This window comes from Panthera leo, chromosome B4, assembly GCF_018350215.1.
Source record: "Panthera leo isolate Ple1 chromosome B4, P.leo_Ple1_pat1.1, whole genome shotgun sequence".
NCBI lineage: Eukaryota > Metazoa > Chordata > Mammalia > Carnivora > Felidae > Panthera > Panthera leo.
In genome coordinates, this window is record NC_056685.1 from 111,812,917 (window position 1) to 111,826,295 (window position 13,379).

A 13,379-nucleotide genomic window follows, 5' to 3' on the forward strand; every position below is an offset into this window, starting at 1 on the left:
TGTTTCAAGGTGTTTATTAATATTAACCAAGGTAAACAATATTAAAAGTACATTATTGGGCTCTCTGCAAATTATGGGTACAAAATAAAAGCCTTATTGTCCAAATGTGAAATATAAGGTAATATCGGCTTACAGATGTTTATGGGTTTGCTTAGAACTCAAGGCCATGGGCATGGATTATCCAAAATTGAAACAATCTTGACTACCAAAATGGAATCTGGATATTTAACCCTACATATTGTCTTGATTTTTGTGTTCTGAAGGGAGGAGTATAGACTGATGTGTTTCTAGGGCAACTAAGTTGGAGGTTGGTTGCTGGAAAATGGCTGACCTCAGAGTTTTGAAATTCTGAAGGAATTGTGTGAAATCATAGAGAACGGAATTTATTTGATTTAAATTTGGTTATATAATTCTATCTAATAAGTACATTCTAATTACCTCCTATATCTCAAATGCTCTGGGGCACAGTAGAAGAAGAGATTTTTACTTGCCCTTAAAGAACTAAAAATATCTCTGTGAGTAGAATCAATTAGACAATAAATTTATTACTATGGATTTTGTATATGGGTGTGTGTGTGCATGCCTGTGTAGTATATTCTGTGGCAGTCCCGAGAAGACAAGGTATGCTTCCATCTGTGGACAATGAGAATCCATAAACTTCCATCAGAGAAGAAAGTTAAGATTTTATCTTCTCTCTCTCTTATGTTTATTGCAAGGTTTTGGAAATCCTGGAATCATCACTTTGTGGCTTGAAAACCCCATGAAGCAGAGAAATCAGTTACTACTTGTCCTTGGATCTTCAAGGTAAATATGCCTCTAGTCTGTGTTTGCAGAGTTTTTAATTAAAATGTTTCATGACTTTAATCTTATGCCAAGGTTTTGTGGAGATTTATTTTTCTCATAAAATTTGGATTATACTTTCTGTTTCTCTGTGTTTTCTGTCAGTCATACAATGTGATATGTTTCTTATTCAGTAGTTTTCCTGATTGTATCTCACTTCTCTATCCCTTATACCTTACCTTTTCCAGAATGGTTTTCATTTTTATCTTTCTCCCTTATTCTTTTCTAAGTTACTAGAGGATAATGATTTTGGTATTTTTGAAAGGAAATGATAAAATTACTTTTTAATTCTTTTTCCTAGTAGATTCCATACCACAAGTTAAGGACAAATGCCCATGGACTCACTAACTTCATTATGTTCTTGATAGACTTTTTAGTTTGTTTGTTTGTTTGTTTGTTGATAGACTTGATAGACTTTTTAGTATATGCTGGATAGAATGATTAGAAACTTTAGATTGTTACCAAAGGAAGAGTTATCATTTCTGACTGTCTTCCTCTTCCATGGTGTAATTCCACTGAAATGTCTGAGTTGTCATTTAATTTAAACCAAGTGTTGAGCCCTTTGATTCACAAGTTTTCCCTCAACTAAAGAACATCTCAGGGTATATGTACTCTGTGTGCCGAATATGATGACTTAACGGAGCTACACTTGGCTTAGCAGAAGTCAGATGTTCTGAGGAAGATAAATGGAAAGGACAACTTTGCTAAACAGTGGGGCCACTGACAACAGGATACAGTATCAGTATTGGGAATACCAGTTAGAATTGGAAGTGCAATCTCCATTCCATACACTGTGCTGTAACTTTTCAATAATGGCCCTAGCAGTGTAAGTGTTCTCTGTTACTCCTGGTAAAGTCTCCATCCTTGAGGTACTGCGATTCTGTAGGGGAACAGAGGCCTACAAGCTATGTTGGAAACATTGGGATATTGGCATTAAGGAAAGAGATATAGCCTACTCAAAAGAAAAGAGCAATTTAAAACAAAGAAAGAAACAAACAAAAAACACACAAAGATTTTGGGATTGCTTGGGGTTACTGAGATGTGGATGATGAAATCTGAAGAGTTAGATCACTGTGTCCTAACAAGCTTAATGTGTACTTTTTTGGGGGTGCGGTCAAATCTGTGTATTTTTGTGTAATGGAGAGAAAGTAAAAGTCCTCTTGTTCCCCTAGATCTTTTAACTTTAGTGAACTAATAACAGGTTACCATACATTCTTTCAATCAAGAAGCATCCAGTGACAATGGGTAGAAGGTTAAATGGGATATAAGCATTCAACATTAAAATACACACACACACACACACACACACACACACACACTTACATATTTAACAATTCCATAAAAAAAATTTTAAAAAAAGAGTGCCTGGGTGGCTCAGTTGGTTAAGCATCCAACATTGGCTCAGGTCATGATCTCACGGTTTGTTGAGTTTGAGCCCCACATCAGGCTCTTTGCTGACAGCTCAGAGCCTGCAGCCTGCTTCAGATTCTGTGTCTTCCTCTCTCTCTGCCCCTTCCCTACTCGCACTCTGTCTCTGTCTCTATCTCTCAAAAATAAACACTAAAAAAAAATTTAAAAAAAGCAATTCCCAAATGCCTGGCATTCTTCATGGGGCTTATAGGTGCTGAGGTGGGAAAAACAAAAGAACAACAACAACAACAACAAAAACAAAAAACACAAGGTTCTCATCCTCATGGGGTTTATGTTAAATGGAGAACACAAATAGGAAATTAATGACATAAATAAGTTTTTCATTACATTCATAAGAGGAGTCATGTAGGAAAAACACAGAAGGCTTTGAAATTATATACTTAATTTAGTCAGCAATGGAAACAGCATATTTAAATCTTTAGAAACATATTTTCCTTATGATCTAGAGTGTTTGGGTGCAGTGGAGGGAGTGAGTAGGTGGGTGGGGAAGGAGGGAGCAGCAGTCTGATGTCCAGAGCCAAAGGAGGAAACAACTTTGTTCACAATAGGCATCCTTAGCAAAGCCAAAGTACAGTGACATCAGCGTCTACATATTTTCCATGATTTCTAAAAATATAATCAACTCATTAATAGAGAAACGCTACAACACACACATTTTTAAAAAAATTAATGGGTGATTTATGCATTTGGCCATTAGGTTGGGTAGTGCTATTACATTTAGATAATAGTCTCTCTTATTTCCCACACCTTATACTGTTGAGAAAATACTATCCAAAAGAAAGGTCACATATTCTGTCTCAATCCCAATCATTTATTTCCTGCCCTCCCTTATGATCATTATTAATCAAAATGTTTGCAACTGTGAACTGTCCTAATTTTTATTTTTAGGTTGTTTGTTTGTTTTGTTTTGTTTTGTTTTGCTAAGTGCACTATAGAGAGAACATACAATTCTTTTGATGGTCATTGCACCCCCTTCAGTTACAGCAATAATTTCCTAGAATGATGGTGCTATTGATTGCTCTACTATAATCCGTGTACCAGAAATGCTTAATACTATCTTGTCATTCGTAGTCTGTTTAATGGTAAACAGGAGATTTGTAGTCTGTCAAATTTAATGACCAGAAGAACCAATAAAATATGACAAGGAAGACTTCCCACCCTTTAGGAATGGAACAGTTTCATCAGCACAAATGATAGCCTGTCATAAAATCCCTGTGGTGGTGGAAAAGAAGAAAAATACAATTATATATTTCTACTCAAGAAAGAAAATGTGCATAATGTCCACATGCAGAATAGAATGTTATGATTTAGGAAATCATCATCCCAAAGTCCATTATTTGCTTGATTAGGATTTCTCAAAATTGAATTTTTATGATTCTGATTGGGATTAGAAATCTATAAAACCAAATCTATATAGCCAACCAGGCCAGTCTAAAATCTTTCCATCCATAGACCCACTCCTTTCATATTTTGAATCCCCCAAGATTAGGCTCTATAATGACAGTACAAATGGTGCTGAGGAATGCTGGAGACAGCGTGGAAGTGAAATCCTTCTCCCTCTTTGCATTGTTGCCCTTCCTTAGACCACTTCCTTACCACCCCCCCCACCCCAGCCCCCACATGTTGATATTGACACCACAACCCCAGTAGCAGTCCTCAACCCAAATCTTCTGCTTAGATCATTGAGTAGTGGTTCTCAAAGTGTGCATGAGAATTACCTGGAGTAACTGGAGAATTTCTATTCTAGAAATTGTGATTCTGTGGTCATATCTACACCTAGGTGCTGATTTTTTTTTCTTTTCTTTTCTTTTCTTTTCTTTTCTTTTCTTTTCTTTTCTTTTCTCTTTTCTTTTCAGTGACTCCTGGTGAGTCTCATGCAGATGGTCAACACCATACTTTACGGTACTCTGCATACATTCTGTAGTTAAATACTAGGTAGCCATTGTCAGCTGCTTGGTTTCATACTCTGTTTCTGCCAGATATGAGCTTGGAGATGATTCTGGCCTCTCACATAAGATCATTGTGAAGATAAAAATGGAAAATTGTATAAGATTTAAAACACCACATGGCATTTCAGGTACTCCAGAGTGTTTGCTAGTATTGTTTTGCTGGTGGTGGTGTTGTAGCTTCACTTATTAGCCACAACTTCAACTTAGCTTAATAATTACAGGGAAATATATTGTAAAGGATCAGAGATGCCCATGGGACCCACAATCTCAGAATACAGTCAAGCACCATTGATGAAATACTAAAATCACGAGCTGGAAATCCACCAAAGGAGCCTCTGTCTTAATCATTCATGGAGACCACAATGCTTCTCATCCCTGTTTCTCTCTGTATGCCTCTCTTTGTTGACTGTCTTTATTTCTTCCAGAGCATGGTGAATCATGGTCATGACACATTTCCTGAGTTTACATTAATTCTCCTATCTGTAAGAAACTAACAAGCCCCATTCAGTCCCATTTTCATATTCCTAGAAGATTCTAATTATAGGCCTGTTGATGACCTACCATTGGTTCAAGTGGCTGTGAAGTGGTATGCAGGCTCTGAAGGGCAAACAACTGCTAGACTCCAGCTGTATGTATAGAGGTAATTCTAAAATAAGGAAAGCTTTGAGCTGGGCAAGTACCTTCCAAAGTATTTGCCTCAGGGCGCTTGGCTCAGTTTGTTGAGCTTCTGACTTTGGGGCAGGTCATGATCTCATGGTTTAGAGTTTGAGCCCCATGTCAGGCTCTGTGCTGATAGCTCAGAGCCTGGAGTCTGCTTCAGATTCTGCACCTCCTCTGCTCTCTCTCTCTCTCTCTCTCTCTCTCTCAGAAATAAAATAAACATTAAAAAAAATTTTTTTTTAAGTACCTGCCTCAAGGTTTTCCAGTATTAACCACAGGAGTAATTCAAGATTTCTATAAAATACACCATGAGTTCCATTCAAAGAATTCTCTGGGACATAGCCCAATTATTATGTGGATGTTGCTGGATTTTTGAAAGTTAATATTGAATGATTTATCGTTGGATGAAATCTAAGCCAAGTGGTCATAGGTAAACTTGTGAAGGAAACAAATTTATCATCAGTGGTCTATCTCCCCTAGATGAACTTTTGTGCCTATTTTTTTCCTGATGAGTCATGTTCTTGTTTGCCTCTTTTAAAGAAAAGGGGTAACACTTGGCTTGTATCTTAATGTGTTACCCTCAGTGATATTCACATTTAAGAGCGCCACAGATTATGAGTACAAATCTTAACGAAAAGAAATGAGTCAACAATAATGGCAAATTCAGGCAACTGTGGGAAAGCTATTTTGAGTACTGAGCCTTTTTGCCACCCCTCAAATGATACTGAGGAGATAAACTACCAAGTACTATGTTTTTGGTTAGCTCTGCCTATTAGTGGAATTCAGTTTATTTACAGAGTGCAGACGGTTTGTAGTTGAACCCAATCACTGAGTCACAGCAATGTTATCCTTAGTATAGGGATACCAAAGTTGCATCCTTAGTATAGCATGGATCTTTGCCATATTCCTGACCCACATTTGAACTTCAATTTTGGCACTGAACCAGGTGGTGATGGTCACAGAACAAAGCCCATCAACTCTGGTGTGACTGCTATTTCACGGTTTCCTCTAAAGCAACAATTCTCTGGATGTGAATGGACTGAACAACTCGATACTTTATTTAACCATACAACTTAAGTGTCTATTTGTTTTAAACATTTTCATATTTTAAACATCTTATGTGATATTTATCTAAGTAAACATTTAAAAAGGAAATATATTGGCATTAAAAAAAGCTATTGCTTTTTTACTTGTCACTTATTACCACTATGCTTTAGGGTATAACTATCCATTTGAGCCATATGAAATTGCTGATATTTGACCATTTTGACCTACATAATGGCTATTTCATTTGGTTCAATCTAAATACTTACAATACCTACTCTGGAAGGAAAGTATCAGCAAGATATCCATATTATATTAAATTAGGAAAAAAAGATGTAATATTGAGCTTCTAGTGCAAGCCCAAAAATATTTTTTAAATTATAATTAAGAATAGAAAAATGGTAAGAAGGAAGTATTAAAATTGATCAGTGGATGTCTTTGAATAATAAATAAGAGGATGGGATATTTTATTTACTGTTCTTATATGGTACATATGTATTACATTTATTTAATAACTTACTGTTTTGTGGTTATTGAAATAGCATATGTTGTTTTTGGAAATCTTGGAAAATAGGAAAATGATAAAGAAGAAAACTATGCTGAGATTTTGTGATGGCTTTTTACCAACTCCCTTCTTATTAAAAAGAGCATTGTTGGGACATCTGGGTGGCTCAGTCAGTTAAGCAGCTAACTCTTGATTTTGGCTCAGGTCATGATCTCATTGTTCGTGAGTTTGAGCCCTGCATCAGGCTCCATGATGACAGTACAGAGCCTACTTGGGATTCTCTCTCCTTCTGTCTCTGCTGCACCCCCCCCCCCACTTGTGCACGTGTGCTTTTTCTCATAATAAATAAATAAATAAATAAATAAATAGCATTGCTGATATAAATTTATATCTATTGTTTTCTTATTGATGAAGATGATAATTTTTAGATGTGTTTATTGGTCATTTGTGTTAATAGATCCTTTTTTCTATTATTTTTGGAGCCTGGATTCACTGCTGCTTCCAAGAATAACCTGAGTGTTAGAGACAGGGAGGATCTTTGATCTGCTTTTGGCCAAAATTTCTTTTTGAAGCTACCAATTGAATGTATATTGTTCTGTGATAATGTATTATATGATCTTATTTAATTTATCCATGTGTATATAAATCTGGGAATTCGTATGTCAGTATCTCAAACTATTTTTATCTATCATCCTCATAAGAAGCTTTGGTAAGACATTATTTTTCTTCACTATCTCCACCTCTGTTAGTCCTCAAAGGCTTCTATATCAGAATACCAGAGATTGGGTGGCTTATAAACAACAGAAATTTATTTCTTACAGTTTTGGAGGCTGAGAATTCTAAGGCCAAGTCACCACAGATTTGATGCCTGGTGAGGGTCTACTTCCTGGTTCATAGATCACTGTAATCTCACATTGTAGAAGGGCAAGGGGGCTCTCTAGGGTCTCTTTCAGTAAGAGCACTAATCCCATTCACAAGGACTTCACCCAAATAATCTAATTACCTCTTAATGGCCCCACCTTCAAATATTCCCTATAGGGATTGGGAACTTCATCATATGAATTTTGGGAGGACATAAACATTTAGTCTGTAGCACCACCCAATAAAGTTAGCACCGGTTATGCTTTATATCTATGTTCTTATATATGTTCTTTATCTATGTTTTATATATGTCTTATCTATGTTCTTATATGTTCTTATGTACTGTGTGTATATCTGTGCTTTACATGTAAAAAGACTAAGATTTTTTTCAGCCCCAAAGAACTAAGTTTTAAAAACTTCCTTGAGGGAGATATTGCTCCCACTGAGAATGTAGGATATAATATACTTTTGCTGAACTCAAAACCCCTCAGTTTTGAAATACCTTCAGTGGACTGTTGAATTCGTTCTTTTATTTGTTTAGCTTCCATTTAAAGGAATTTAAAATGCATTGATATAGGAAACCCAGGTATTCTTTTTTTTTTTTTTTAGTTTTTTTAATGTTTGTTTACTTTTTAGAGAGAGAGAGCCAGAGTATGAGCAGGGAGGGGCAGAGAGAGAAGGAGACCCGGAATCCAAAGCAGGCTCCAGGCTCTAAGCTTCTAAGTTGTCAGGTCAGAGCCTCATGCGGGTCTTGAACTCATGAACCGGGAGATCATGACCTGAGCTGAAGTCGGGCGCTCAACCAACTGAGCCACTAGGTACCCCTGAAACCCAAGTATTCTGAGTAGTATCCATACAGTTCCAGTGGTGTATATCTTTAAATTTACAAATGCCAGGGCAAACTAATTTCCCACGTTCTGTGCCTCTCTTCTCTTCAAGGCCAGGAATATTTAAATTTGCTCCTGTGTTCCTAAAACCAATCCTAGCCTCAAGCAAATTTTTACATCAACATCTTATGGCTCAGCATGGAATTACATGTGCTACTCTTTTAACTCTCCTGCAGTGTTCCAGTTTTGGTTGCTGGGTCATTGCTTTGTTCCAGGTCTGTTGGGTACTGGTCTTATTCTGTTACTCCCTTAGTCATTTTGCTTGAGTTTAGATACTGTGGTCATCATTCTCTTTTCTCCATTTATGTCCTACATTGTCCTTGCTATTGTTTTCTTCCTTCTTTTCATCTCTATCTGCACTGCATCACTTCTGTCTCTACCATTGCCCCTAAATTAGATGCCTGCCCCGGATTTCTAACCCCACAATAATAACATGTTGGAATCGAAATGATGTTTATAATTATAGTGATGATAATTAGTTAGTGGTGTAGCTATTGTGTTGTGGTGCCTTAAAAAAGTCAGAGGGAAATACAGGTATCTCAGTGATCTTTTGCATCTTAAATGCAAAGCTAAGTAACTCATAAGAATGCAGTGCACAAGTTTTTGTGTATCTACCCAAATATATTCTACCTGGTATATTGGCATTGGCTGTGAAAAACTTAACAAAGGGTCATAAAAATTTCCTAAAACTTACTTGTGCTATTTACTTAAAGGATTAACTTAATATTTGCTTAAGAAAATTGAATTGACTAGATCTTTTAGGTGGGGGAACCATGATGCAGCTGACAAATGAAGAAATACCTCAAAGATTTGAGGAAAGACTAGCTTATTTGTCTCTGTAGCATCTAAGTTGAGTTCTAAATCTCAGATAACTTTTCTAATAAAAAGTTAGTGCTTAAAAACATTTATTGAATTAATGCATACTTTGAAATTTTGTCTTCTACCTTTTAGGTCAATCCTTGTTTCCCTCTTGATTTAACCTAGTATAAAAATGAATGAAATCATGAAGACCACTTGTGAACATAAAAAATATTTTTTTAAAAATCTAATAAAATCATGTAACCAATCAAGCAACAGCTTGAAATGTGGTGCTGTATTGCCTATATTTTTGTTCATATCACTCTTTGATGTGGATTTTAAAGTTGGTGAAGGGTTTTGTCTGATAATGGTAGTGTCGTTGGGGAAATGTAGGGGAGGACATTTTGTGTTGTTAAGTCAGGAAGTAAATCATTTCTCTCTTCATATGAAACCTTATCTTCTGAAATTTGTTCATCAGTGTTTGGTTTTATAGCTTCCTTGATCAAATGGACATAAATTGTTACTGGTATCTTGATTCTTCATATCACCATGATATAAAATATAGTGGAAAAGTAGCTTCTTTATTTATTTTGAGAGACAGAGAGAGAGAGCAGGAGGAGGGGCAGAGAGAGAGAGAGAGAGAGAGAGAGAGAGAGAATCCTAAGCAGGCTCCACAATGTCAGCACAGAGACCACCACAGGGCTCGAACTCATGAACTATGAGACCATGACCTGAGCCAAAATCAAGAGTCGGATGCTTAACCAACTGAGCCACCCAGGAGCACTGCAAAAGCAGCTTCTGATCATTTTTTCTTGAATAAAGAACTCTGCAGCTGTGATTCATAGAAACACATCTAAGCACACTACTCTTCTCTGTTACCAAGACCAGATCACTCTTACTGAAATAATGAAAATGATGCCTTTGTTTTATGAGGTGATCTTCCTCTAGATTAAAGCAACTATGTGAACTCAAGGTAGATGATAATGAATTTATGGGTTATGAATCCCTAAAGAATTGTTAAGGGATATAGTATACTTAGGTCTGTCCTTAATCTTTGGGGAATCTTAAAAGTAGAATGTATTATAATGTAAAGGAACTATTCATGTTTATGTTACCTTCCTGAATTTAACCTCTTCCATAGGGACGTATTTCACCTATAAACATCTGTTTCTATTATCTGCAGTCTTTAAGTAGCCAGGCTGACTGATCCTGTCTGTGCTTTACTAGTTATGGCATGTATCAGATCCAAGAGTTACTAATTTCTATACTATGACTGAGTATGAGTCCATAGATCATAGTTCTTCTGTAATAAAATATTATTAGTTAATTAAAATTAATTTAAAATAGTCCTTTGTAATAAAAATATATGGAGAAGTATCAGCTGAGATCAGATGAATGAATGAGGTATCAAGAGAAATTATGAGGGTCCTGACACAATGAACAAGTAGAAGAATGAAAGCAGGAACTTAATCGTATACATTGCCCTAACCTAGTAATGTATAGAGATACTGACACATAGTACATGATCAATTAATAAATATCTGGTGTGCAGGGAAAATCAAATATGCTAGATGAATGAGACCATGCGATCCATACAAGATCTGGGAAGACAAAATTATTTTCTTGAGACACTTTGCATGGATTCGTAGTTTTTGCAACTAACAGAGACTTCTAAAAATAATGCATCAAACACTGTCCCAATATATTAAGGAAAATTGGTTATCTGACTGCATAAAAGAGGAATAAATTTGCAAAATATGTTTTTTCAAATAAAGAACTCAGTGTCTATGTTAAGCAGAATATACATAAAAAAATTAAATGAGCTTGAAAACAATTTTGAGAAATTCTTCAGGAAAGAGTCAGAAAGACATAGAGAAAAAGGTTGAGACAGAAGTTAAAATATGGTGAGTGGATGTAGAAGAGTCAGAATATATTTAGTAGGAGCCTCAGAAGGAAAGAAGAGGGGCGCCTGGGTGGCTCAGTCGTTTAAGCGTCCGACTTTGGCTCAGGTCATGATCTCGCGGTCCGTGAGTTCAAGCCCCGCGTCGGGCTCTGTGCTGACAGCTCAGAGCCTGGAGCCTGTTTCAGATTCTGTGTCTCCCTCTCTCTGACCCTCCCCCATTCATGCTCTGTCTCTCTCTGTCTCAAAAATAAATAAATGTTAAAAAAAAAAAAAAAAGGAGGAAAGAAGAAAAAAAATCACATGTATAAAAAAATCTGAATAAATAATGGGCAAGTATTTCTGAGAAGTATAGAGAGACACAAAACTTCAGATTGAAAGGGATCAAAGTGCCAGGGAGGATTAGTTAGTAAACTCACTCCTAGCTCCATTAAAGTTAAATTTAAGGGTAACAAAGACAAAGAAAAAAAGTCAAATGAATCAAGAATCAGTTTGACAACTCAGTTCTCATTAGTAACACTGGATACAAGAAAATAATGGAGAATATTCTTCAGAGTTTTAAAGAAAAAAGATTGCAATTTTCTACAAAGCTAGTTATTTAAATGTGAAAGAAAATAAAGACACTTTCAGGCATATAAGATGTCCAGAAGTATCAGTCTGGTCTACCCCAGGAAAGCAGAGCTGCATGCAGGTAGTTTATTCGGGGTAATGACCCAGGGGAAAGGAGGAGATTGGTGAGAGAGAAATGGGAATACAGGGAAAGCCAATACAAGGGTACATTCTAGTATTGGTCAAGACTGTGGGCAAGTGGGCTGGATCTCAGCAGGACCCTCAGAAAATCTGTGAGATTGCACTTGGAATTGCTCACTTAGGGTTGGTTGAAGGACTTTTCTCTCTTAATAAAAAGTGATTAGCCACTGGAGTGTTAAGTCTCTGTCACCTTTAGGCTGCACATGCAGATATGCCAGTGAGTATATAAATGCATTTCACACTGTGATGTCAAAGAAACCTTGAGGCAGAAAGAGATATGTAGTGGAGATAAGCTACTACTTAGTTTTAACTGTAAATTGTTTTTTCTGTGATGATTGAGATGGGAAGTACATTGAGAAGATGTTATGAGGCATTTAGTTCTAAATTTTGCCAAACATAGGTTCTGCTAGACAGAACTCTTGAAGGGTGTACTCCAGTATGAAGAATTAATTCAGGAGGATTTAGTCTCTTTATCTATTGCAATTTCCTCTTGCACAACACTCCAGCCATATTGGCTCCTTGTCATCTCTCATATTTCCTCTTCCCTCAAATATCTCAGTGCCTTACTCCCTCCTTTACTTCAGATTTCTGCTCAAATGTCACATTCTTGGAAAGGCTGATCACCCTATTAAAATAATAATATCTCTTCCCCTCAACATGCCATAATCACCTTTTCTTGCTTTATTTCTTCCTATAGCTACAGTTAGTCCTGAAATACCGTACATTTCTGAATTTATTTCTTTAAAGTTTTCCTAAAACAGTCATCAGCATGTGTCAGCAAATATTTGTTGAAAAATGAGTGAATATGTGTAAAGACTATAAGACCAGCAAAAGAAAATTTATCTGTATGATGGAATGTAGGCAAGGATAAACAAAAAAAATAAAACATAGTAAATTAAAAAAATATATATGAAGCAAACGCTTGCAAAAATAAGCACTAATACAAGAGTGATACAATAAATATAAATGAGTTAGAATTATTGAATAAATGAAAAAGATGCAAATATTGGATTAAATATGATTAAACATTATACCTTTATAAGAAACCCATTTCTTTTTTTAATGTTTATTTATTTCTGAGAGAGAGAGAGAGAGAGAGAGAGAGAGAAGGAGGGGCAGAAAGAAAGGGAGACAGAGAATCTGAAGCAGGCTCTGCACTAACAGTGCAGAGCCTAATGTGGGGCTCCAACTCAGGAACTGTGAGATCATGACCTGAACTGAAATCAGAAGTCGGATGCTCAACTGAGCCACTCAGGTGCTCCATAAGAAACCCATTTAAAACAAAAGAACTCTTGGGGCGCCTGGGTGGCTCAGTCAGTTAGGCGGCCGGCTTCGGCTCAGGTCATGATCTTGCAGTCTGTGAGTTCAAGCCCCGCGTCGGGCTCTGTGCTGACAGCTTGGAGCCTGGAGCCTGTTTCGGATTCTGTGTCTCCCTCTCTCTGACCCTCCCCCGTTCATGCTCTGTCTCTCTCTGTCTCAAAAATAAATAAACGTTAAAAAATAAAAATAAAAAAAAAATAAAACAAAAGAACTCTCAAACATTGAACATAAATTGGTAGAAAATGATACACTAGAAAAATGAATAACTAGTAAGCCATTATAGCAATTTTAACATCTAAAAATTGAATTTAAATATAGAGGTCCCTGTGTGGCTCAGTCGCTTAAAAGTCTGACATGGTCTCGGGTCATGATCTCATGGTTCATGAAATTAAGCCCTGCATTGGGCTCTGCACTGATGGTGCAAAACCTGCTTG

At 36.5% G+C, this 13,379-nt stretch overlaps 1 long non-coding RNA gene across 1 annotated transcript in view; it reads left to right on the forward strand.

Annotated features, from left to right (window-relative positions):
- Positions 1-423: 423 nt before the first annotated feature.
- LOC122224904 overlaps positions 424-13,379 on the forward strand; it is a 43,797-nt gene continuing 30,841 nt past the window's right edge. The window contains exons 1-2 of the long non-coding RNA XR_006205004.1: positions 424-515; positions 717-804. This is a non-coding gene — a long non-coding RNA (uncharacterized LOC122224904). The remainder of the gene's footprint in view (positions 516-716; positions 805-13,379) is intronic.